At 44.6% G+C, this 10,270-nt stretch overlaps 1 pseudogene; it reads left to right on the top strand.

The window, feature by feature from the left end:
* Positions 1-1,133: 1,133 nt before the first annotated feature.
* LOC136478510 (protein FAR1-RELATED SEQUENCE 9-like) lies at positions 1,134-1,976 on the top strand (annotated as a pseudogene).
* Positions 1,977-10,270: the final 8,294 nt, after the last annotated feature.

The raw sequence follows: 10,270 nt of genomic DNA, 5'->3' as shown, positions 1-10,270 counted from the left end.
AAACGGTTGGACGCCCCGATGAAGGCGCGGATCAAAGACCCAATTGACCATGGAGATCATCTATCAGAACGCAGAGAGCGAGCTCCAGACTGTTACCTCTGGCAGGAGCGGCGCGTGGTCGCCCCTCTCCATGGTGTCCCCAGCGTCCATCGTCGACCGCACCGGGAGCTGTGGATGCGGCTGTGACTGAGGCGCGAGGCGGTCCTCGAACGGGAGTTGGAGCGAGCGGCGGCAAAGAGACCTGCGCTTCTCCTCACGTTGGCGCTTTGCTCCATTCGGGCTCCGCTCCGGCCTACGGCCGTTGCTGCTCTGGTGTCTAATGCGCTGGCGTAGAGCTGCGAGGCAGCCGACTGCTTTTATATAGGAAGCGCGTGCCCTCCCTTGTTCTCGCCAATGCGTGCCGGCACGTGAGATAGGTTGGTGAGCCGATAAACGTTTTGTTGCCTCGTCGGCGAGCTCGGGGCCCCGGGTGGATTTGTTACGCGTCGCCGTCGCCGTCGCCGTCGCCGTCGCGGGGCATAAATAATAAAATGATATAATAAAACGTGCGTGGGAACGCTTCAAATCCGCGCGGTTTTTCACCCGAACAAGGCAGATGTGCATGCTGGCATGCGGCATGCCACGGGCTCTTCCCCCTGCACGGCAACAGGGCAAGGCCCAAGGGCAACATATCAGGTGGAAACTAGGGAACATGTGGAAACTTCTAATCAGATCCACTCGATGCCGATCCAATGGATGGGGTGAGAGGTGGGATGATTTTGCGCCTAAACCCTCCCACCTGCTGGTCTTTTTTCAGAAAACCGCCTAGCCATCCGCAGCCCCGTGCGCCAGTCGGTTCCTCGCGTGCAGTGATCCCAGCATACTTTATGGACATACCTCATGGGAAATGATTGGTTTTCCACAAAGTTTGATATGCGTCAATCATGGATTCAGCATACTTTATGGACATATCTCTAGCAGGAATCCTTAGGACTACGTCACGATCGGAGAGTGCAAATTCTTTTTGTAATCGTTTCATTCATCGAAAATTGACCTTTGTTGAGTTTTGGCTGAGGTTTGACACAGCTTTGGAGTGCAAGCACCAAGAGGAGTTAAAGGCCGACAATGCAAGTCTTCACAGGACTCCTAAATTGATGACACCATGGTCCATGGAGAAGCAATGTAGTGTGATATATACACATGAAGTTTTCAGTAAATTTCAGGAACAAATCATAGCTGCAAGAGACCATTGCATTATTCAGGGCATTACAGAGTGTGAAGATATAAAAATTAGTCACCATCAGCAGTCTATCTAGAAAAGAGCGAGTGGTTCAGTTGAACAAGTCCGACATGTTTGGTAGGTGCTCCTGTAAATTATATGAGTCCTATGGCATCCCGTGCCATCATATAATACAAGTGCTTAGAGCCGAGAAGCAAAATGAGGTACCATCGATTTATATTATGAAGAGATGGGAGAAAAGATGTAAAAGGTTTGTATTGTATGATTTTTTTCTATGGCTGTTTTGTACAATAGTCTTGATCAGATATTCAATTTTATAGGGAACTATTCTTTGATGAAGAAGGTAACCTGCTAGATGAAAAGCCTGAAGATCCTATGGAGGTGGCAATGCGGAAAAAGATTTCAGATTCACTGGAACCAGTTTGAAGATCTCATGCAGATGGCCAAGAACTCTGAACAAGGGATGGACTTTTTATTTTCTAGTTTATCCAACCTAGTAGAACCTCTTCAAAAGATCACGCCTGCTACGAGAGTTAATAAACAGGATGAGTATGAATCTTTCCTTGATAGTAAAATTCCAAATCAAGTCGATATACATCCACCAAATGATATCAAGTCGAAAGGGAGATGCAAACGAATTAAGAAGAGCAAGGAGATGAAGACTGCAAGCAAGGGTAAAAGTAAACGGAAGTGTGGAAAATGTAAGCAAGTAGGGGATCATGATGCACGCACTTGCCCAAACAATGTTGTTGGCTGATATTTCAAGTTCGTGTAATCACTTTGTTTACTAGTGACATCATTCAGGTGCCAATTTTAAATGTTACATTTTCCTATGTACAAGCTTGTGATTCTACAATGTATTAGTGACATCATTCAACTACCAATAAACCTCTAAAACCGATTGCATGCATGTAGTATGGCTCTTTCTTGTAGCCCTGTCTTAAGTCTTTGATTACATACTGAATAGAATAGATCAACAACAGCAATATCAGAGGTTCATGCATCTAAAGTTTCTAAACTAGAGCAATGTTAGCTCACTTAGGAACACATCTTAAACAAAATAAAATAGTATCAGGACTCAGAATAAAATTTTGAGCTCCCAGTAACCTGTACAACAAGCTTCTGATGTGTCATATACAATCACAAATTAGAATACAATTTCTGCAAATTTCTGTTCATTCCAGAGATAGCACAAATTACAATACAATTTGCCATCTATACAATTTCTATACTCTTTGATGTGTCCTATACAATCACAACTTGCCCAAATTGCTACCACATGCGAGGTTTATAGAACACCAGGCAAAGCACGATTTACAGCACACATGCTTCAATGCATCTCATGACAACACACAGCGACGGAGGATGCGAATCGCCATGGCCGGCGGAACAGATCTGGCGGCGCGCAAATCGCCAGGGGCGGCAGCCTCCGCGGTCCCTCAATCGGCAGGGAGTTTCCACGGGTTGCTTGGGTTCAATGGTAGTTGGTTCATCAGGGGCCTTCCATTGGTTGTGCATCTCTGGTCCTTCAGTCAAGATGAAAAACATAGAAACTAAGAGAGGAGATACAGATGGAACTTTGACTTTCTTACTATAGTAATGAATACATACTGTTGGCATTTGGATTGCATCAATCTTACTGTTGAGAGATCTGACAGCTCTAACAATCTCCTGCACAAAGAGGCAATGATCAGCCAGTGCCCAAACAGTGGCTCTGCATTAAAGAAATGTCAAATTTACTTCTTTATATTGTTCATAAATAGAAAGAATCAGTGCAAACTTACTGGCTCAGACGCTCAGTTTGCAGGATACAACAAGAATTTCCTGAATGGAAAAAAGCCAAAGATTGAACTTCTAAACATGAAAGTTCAGGTATACACTCACACGCTCAACACAGTTGTGCTATTTTATTTCAGCAGAGACAGAGCACACTTTTAAAGGGATTCAAGTTCAGAAGCTCATGCTGAAACTTGAACAAGAATGTAATAATGAACTAAAATGAGAATCTATTAATACAACTCATCACGGTGAACAGGAATGGCCACAGACGACCTAAGCCTTCTAAGCAATTCTCACAAAAAGGTTGGACATCGAGTATCGACAGGAATGTCCAAGCTGTTTTCTTCGGGTTCTTTGGTTACTTCCCTTACATCAGATACTTCAGAAGAATGGGGATTATCCCACTCAGTGTCCCCCACTGTAGGGATATTGACTCCCTCGTCATCCAACTCAACAATGTTCTCTGTAACCGGTATTGGATCTGTATCACTTACGCAAGCTTTATCAACATTATCATCTTCCATGTGCTTTGAAGCAGTAGAGCAGAGCTCCGAGCTCTCTTCGCAAACCTGTATTGTGCTAGTCTCTTGCCTGCTGAAAAAACATATAATCTACCATTAAGCTGGCTCTAAAAGAATCTAGTTTTCAAAAACTTCCAACTGGATGAAAACAAAAGAAAATCAAATAATTATGGACGCCAAACCTTTGTATTTGAGATTGTAGAGCATCCACAAGGGCTAGGAGATCCTCCTTTTCTTTGATGGCAGACTCAAGTCGGCTCATGGCTTCTTTTATCCGGATGTCAGCATCTGATGCTGAGACCCTAGCTCTAACATAATTATAGTGCAAAAACTCATAAGCAAAGAGAAACTTCTGCAGTACCAAATTCAGGTACCAATAGGACTTACAATCTAGTGCGCCTTCCTTCATGGCTCTGTTTAACTGCATAACGTCGATTTGCACTGAGGAAGGCAAGGGGCTGCGCCGCCCTCAGCAGGCCGGCGGAGGGCCAGGGGCGGAGGAGCCCTCACCAGGCGGCGGAGGGCCAGGGGCTGCGCCGCCCTCAGCAGGCTGGAGGAGGACAAGGGGCGGCGGCGTCCTCAGTAGGCCGGCAACGGAGGTCTCTGGCGGCGGAGGGCAAGGGCCGGAGGAGGACAAGGGGCGGCGGCGTCCACAGCAGGCCGGCAGCGGAGGTCTCTGGCGGCGGAGGGCAAGGGGTGGCGTGGGGCGACGGAGGATGCGAATCGCCAGGGCCGGATCTGGCGGCGCGCAAAATCGCCAGGGGCGGCATCCTCTGCGGTCCCTGAATCGGCAGGGAGTTTTTCGAAAAAAATCTAGGAGGTGGGTGGGGGGGGGGGGGGGGGGGGCTTAAGCGCAAAATCGCACCACTTCTCGCCCCATCCATTAGATTGTCATCCTACGTCCCTGATCGTTAGTTTCCAAGTTTCCACGGGTTCCCTGGTTTGCACATGATATGTTGCCGGCCTGGAGCTGATGTTCCCTGGTTTGCACATGATATGTTCCCTGGTTTCCAAGAGCTGATGTGGACGGTGTACCTGGGCAGAACTGCAGAAGAAAGGTCTCGCGGGCTTTCAGACCCAGAGATTTCTGTTCTGCGCAGTAGGTGGAGGTGGCTGCAGGCTTGCCGTGTTGCCGGGCCTGCAGCATGGGGCCAGACGGCCAGGGACCAGGTGGAGGTTCGTAGAGAAAAATGGTTGCCCGGCCCCGGCGCGTGCTCATGCGTCCAAGTCTCCGGTCAGCCGCCGCGACGGCAAGAGCTAGAGTGGGCACCATGTAGGATGTGTTTTTTGCGCATATTATTATTGTGCTCATCAAAAGCGCAGACACGTGGTGTTTTACTCCGGGGATTGGAAAGAAAGGCAAGACTGAACTTGTGGCAATTCAGTACTCCACCGGTACGTGCCAAAGGGAGCGAGCGGGTATGGCCATAGGTGACCCATTTTGGATTATTTCGTCTGTCATTCGAGTTACATGCTCTCAGCTGTTCCATATAGTTCAGCCTCCAGCCTTCACTTCTTTGTCCAAACAATTTTGCCTTTCTGGGGGGGAATCCAAAAAAGCATTGCCGTGAAAGATACACATGCAGTAAATAACTGTGGCAAACCTCCAAACAACTATCTGCTCCAATTTCGTGAAGATAAACAACCAGGTCAACAAACCCATTACCTAAGTGTATGTTCTTGCCTTTCTTTGTCATATTGACCGCATCCAAACCTCTCTCTGTTTATCTTAAGAGAATCAGTGCCTTGCTGATTAGCATATGTAGTCGCGTGCTACGGTTAACGCGATCTCCTTGAAGCTGGCAACCATGCATTGGCTAGAATGATATCATCGAAGGATATAGTTTTTCTTTCAAGGTCCACTCGTTAAATCTTATTTTAGCAAGTGATCCAGACGATTTTCAAATTGTTTTTCAAATTTCAACGCCCATTAGAAAAAAGGCAATGATCCCCATCCCGGTTAATTGTGCTGACGATTGAGGAAGTTGGTATATGGAGTAAAAGAAACAGCCCAGATCAGTTCATTTTCGTCATGACCTGGTGACGACGTCATATGTTGACAGACTGAAAAATTGAAGAAAAAAAATAAAAGTGATGGAAAGATTGGACAAGTCGCAAAAGTTTGGTCATGTGAACTTTAGTTTCCAGTTCTTGAGTTCGAAATCTTCTGTATGGAAACAAGAAACATGTGCCACAACATTCGGCTTGTTCGGGAGGCCGTAAACGATCGTGGATTATTTACTGCTGGCTGGTTTGGTGTAAGAGAAAAACACTGTTGCTGGCTGGAAATTTATGATCGTTTACGAGCAAGCGAACAGGCTCATTCATAATGGATGTTTTTTTAATGGATGCCTGTGTTGAATGGTGAAACTGCTACCGTCATCGCGATTCGCGAGACCACCGATCTTCTCTTCTAATAAACTGCATTATACTAATGAAACAACGGTAATTTCAGCACATGCACAATTAGCAGAGCCATCGCGTTTGATCACGGGACCTTTCTTATTTTGTGGTTGTTGACAAATTTCAACTTAAAAGATATAAATATATATGAAACTGAAAAGAAGACTAAAGCTGTCACATGTAAATTGTAAACCCTAAGCCTTCTTTGATTTTGAAGCTTGCTTGAAACAATTAGAGAATTTGCAAACTGACAAATAATCATCTATTTTCAGAATACTATACTGATAATGCAAGATGACTTAAACTAGTCTGGCCTGGGCGGCTGGGCCAATGGATTGGTACAACAAATACCTGAATGTTACTCACGTCTTCTTACCAGAACCCAACTGTACCTAAACCCTCCTTAAATAGCATGACCTGGAGAATTTGACCAAGATATCATGCTTGAAAAAGTCGGTAGATAAGTTGGTGAATAGGACTACAAGCCAAAAACAGGCCTTACCAGAATGAGAAGAGCAAATGCATCTCACACTGCTGTGTGGTTTATTGTGGACAGTTTTATATAAGTTTTGACTTAGTGTTCAACAACTTCAGCTGACAGATGTATGTAGCACAATCACCTACTGCATGTTCCTTTTTTATATAAGAAGTTAAGAACCTACTGCATGCTTGAATGTAATTCCCTGTTGTGATGCATATATTTCTATAATTTGGATAGAACATATGGACCATTTATAGACCGTCCATGTCATAATTGCAATTACAAGCATGAAAAGTTATGTACGACTAAGAACTTTAAAAGTTGAATCCAGCTCAAGACCAACCAAATCTCCCATACTTTACAAAGCTAAACAGTTTGAATACAGCAATCTAACTTTGTTTGGTTTCTAGCTTACATACACAACAGAATTCATCAGTTGTAGGAGACCAGGCTATAAACCGCCATGGGCCGTAGTATAGAAATCCACTGACATTACCTGTCATCAACAAGTATTTTCAAGTTTTTCTTGCTCAAGATCCATTAAGTACATAACACTTGTAGTTGTAGGAGACCAGGCTATAAACCGCCATGGGCCATCAAAATTTGATAAATCTGTGCTCCAAGGACAAACAGATCTCATGTCAGCAACTCCGATGGAGGATGCATAGACACCATATCCAAGTTCCCCTTTTTATTCTCTTCTTGTCAGTTCACATAACCTCACATAGAATTCCTGCAGATTTCTCAAGAGCAAGGGACAAGGGGAGAGGGAATAATACCAACTGAAATAATCTCTTCCCTTCTGAATGCAAGCAAAGGTTATTATTTTACCTCCCACAGCTTCTAGGCAAAGATGTATAATAAACCAGAAAAGAAGACAAGGTTGAGTTCAAAGCTGCACAAGGTGTTCTCACACTTGGCACTTGGGAGGCTTTAAAGGTGGCAATGCCTGAAATCGGATTTCAATATCTGTATGATTTGGTCAAGAACTCTGTGACCCTAAGATGGCCATGGCAGAAATGGACACAACCAGCAAAACACTGGACAAGTTTGCCACCTGCGACTGTGAATGGGAGCAATGAAGACTCTGCATTCAAATCACAGTCGGCAACGGACAGAAAAAAACTTCAGGAAGGACAACTGGCTACAAGTTCGTGCACCTATGGACATAGCCCTGGACTTCTACAAAGTGCAACTCTCTGTTGCTGTCGCGCTCAACAGACATTGCTGGACGCGAGGCCGCAGACACATTTCATTTGAAATTGCACTGCAGCAATTTGTCGAACTGTGAAGTGTGAACACGGATACAACAGATCCAGCTAACTGCAGACGAACACACTATTAGGCTCCCATCCTGACTGCAATAGGAACACAGTATGGAAAGCCCATAACTGCCGCTTCTTCACATGGTTTCTACTGCAATGAAAACTACTCACAGCAGACAGAATCCAAAAATGAGGAGAGTGCAAATCCAATTTGCCAGCTAGTGCCGTACAAGAGAGGAATCGCATGCTCATATGCTAATTAACTGCACACTTGCCAAGGAGGTCTGACAAAGGATTCTCAGGCCGCACTTCTCAACCTGAGGTAAAACTGCAACAGCATCAAGAATTGGTGGGAGCATATCACAAAAGTAACAGAACAGGACCAGAGGACTGATGCTATCCAATTCACTGTCTACATGGCCTGGGATCTATGGAAGTGAGTCTTTGACAACAAAGCAACCACAGCAGAGCAACTGATCCAGCTAATCCAGAAGGCATATGGTAAAATTCAGGCAGAGCCCATCTGAACCACACGTGATACCTGCTGTTGCCGGACAGCAACAATGGCTGGAGCCCCAATCTGTCCAGCCTGGGACTTATCCTCCATTCAAACAGTAAATTTATTTCAATTAATTTTCTTTTCCCTAATTTGGGATTTCATCTGTAAATACTTTGTCATCTCCTACAATGGCAGAGGACCTGCCGAGCTTGCTCAAAAAATGAATTCTGTGACACAACCATGTGAAGACAGCTTATCATGAAAAGCAGTGTTTTAAATAGTAGAATTATAGTTGCACTATAGTGGTGCTATAAGGCTATCCGCACCCCGACCGCTAAACGGCCCGGCACCGCGCGCCTGTAAACCGGCCTACAGCGTCCCGGCGGCACAGTGCACCTGGAAGCCCAGCGCGCGCAGCACACACGCTAAACACTGTAGCACGGAGAGAGAGAGTTGGTGAGAGAGAAAGGGGGAGAGAGGGGAATAAAATATGGAATAGTGGGTATAGAGTATGGCATAGAGATAATACGGGTGCGGGAGAAATAGGTATAAAGTAGAGAATCTCGATGATTAGGATAGAATATTCTTTTTTAGAGATGGAAATAGAGGTGGACGAGTGCGGATAGCCTAAGAGCTCCATAGAGGTGCCAGCCTGCACTACGACCGCAGCAGGAGAAATAGCAGGCTACAACTCCCCTATTAGCGGCTATAGAGATGGCTGCCACTAAATCCTATAACCCGCTATTTAAAACACTGATGACAAGTGTTAGTTGTCGTCCTGCACCTTCCCCAGTAAGAGTCGGCTAAAACTGCACCTAACACGAGCATAAGAAATTTTATCCCAAGTCAAGTACTGATAGCTGCCTCATTTCAAGCATAGTTGCCATGTAGGACAAGTGGATATAGATAACTTGCTCTATATCTCAAAAGTGGTTTGTTGCGAGTAGTCAAATCCTGAAACATCACAATCAACAATCACCCACTTCCTTTTAAGTACGAGTAGAATGACCAGAACATATTTGACTTTTAAAAAAAAACCATTGTATCTGGTACAATACAAATATACAAAGATAATTAGCACCATGTACTTTATCTACTTGCACTTAATCAGATTAGCTTCAGGGTGTAGCTTGTTCAGTAGCTACAGCCTTGCAGAAGCAGAACACAAAAGTTTCATCATATAAGCCTAAACGTAATTATGCTCGCTCAAATGATTGTAGATGACCTACCTTCCTGAATATAAAAGCATCATTGGCATGACATGCATCATACTGCTCAATTGAGTTTGCTCAACTTCGTGCTGTAGTTGGAAATCAAAGAAGAAAGACTCCTAAGTAAAATCTATTATTTTTTTATGCTTTTGAAAAAGAGTTAAATTTGGCCCTCCTCCTCTTTGGTAAGCTCGGCGCTTACCATTGACGGGGTAGCTTGTAATGTTTCTCTACTTCCTCTTAATGAAATACGTGCCTAGGCATGGTCGCGAAAAGAGAGAGTTAAATTACATAATTCTAGTAATTGGAACAATGTAAAACAAAAAGGATCATGGTTCCTTTTAAGGAGTCCGGCTAGGAGTTAGAAGACCAAATTCACAGAAGCTTACAATAGATTATACGCTACACCATGGCACATCCAAAAATGGCATCTACAACTTCTATGCTTACTGCGCTCAGCATCCATCGATATGACTTTTGTCTTAAACAATAAGGAAAGATTGCATACTTTGCAAGATGAACATATGTCACATATCATACTAGGTAAGAGATGCCACCTTAGAGAATAGATCCCCAGAAACAACCATGCTCGGGATGTTCGCGTCTGCTTGTCTATAGCTCTAGATATCAGCTTCCGCGACACGGACGGATCTGCAGTTGTGATGCCGAGTTTGCCGACAAGACTGAAAAGATGAAGGTGCCAAAGATCAATGAGCCCCTTCAGCATTAAGCACAAATCTGAGCAGGCGGTGATGACAGAGAGAACGACCAACTTCAACATCACTAATGGTGACCAAGGTCATGGCAGCCATTCTAGCAACCATTCCAGGAAAGCACAAATCTTAATTGAGTGGAGGCTGTGGAGCAAAATGGTTGCGTGCTTCAATCAGTC

The sequence above is a fragment of the Miscanthus floridulus genome, chromosome 8 (genome assembly GCF_019320115.1).
Source record: "Miscanthus floridulus cultivar M001 chromosome 8, ASM1932011v1, whole genome shotgun sequence".
NCBI lineage: Eukaryota > Viridiplantae > Streptophyta > Magnoliopsida > Poales > Poaceae > Miscanthus > Miscanthus floridulus.
This window is presented reverse-complemented; position numbering and strand designations above follow the sequence as displayed.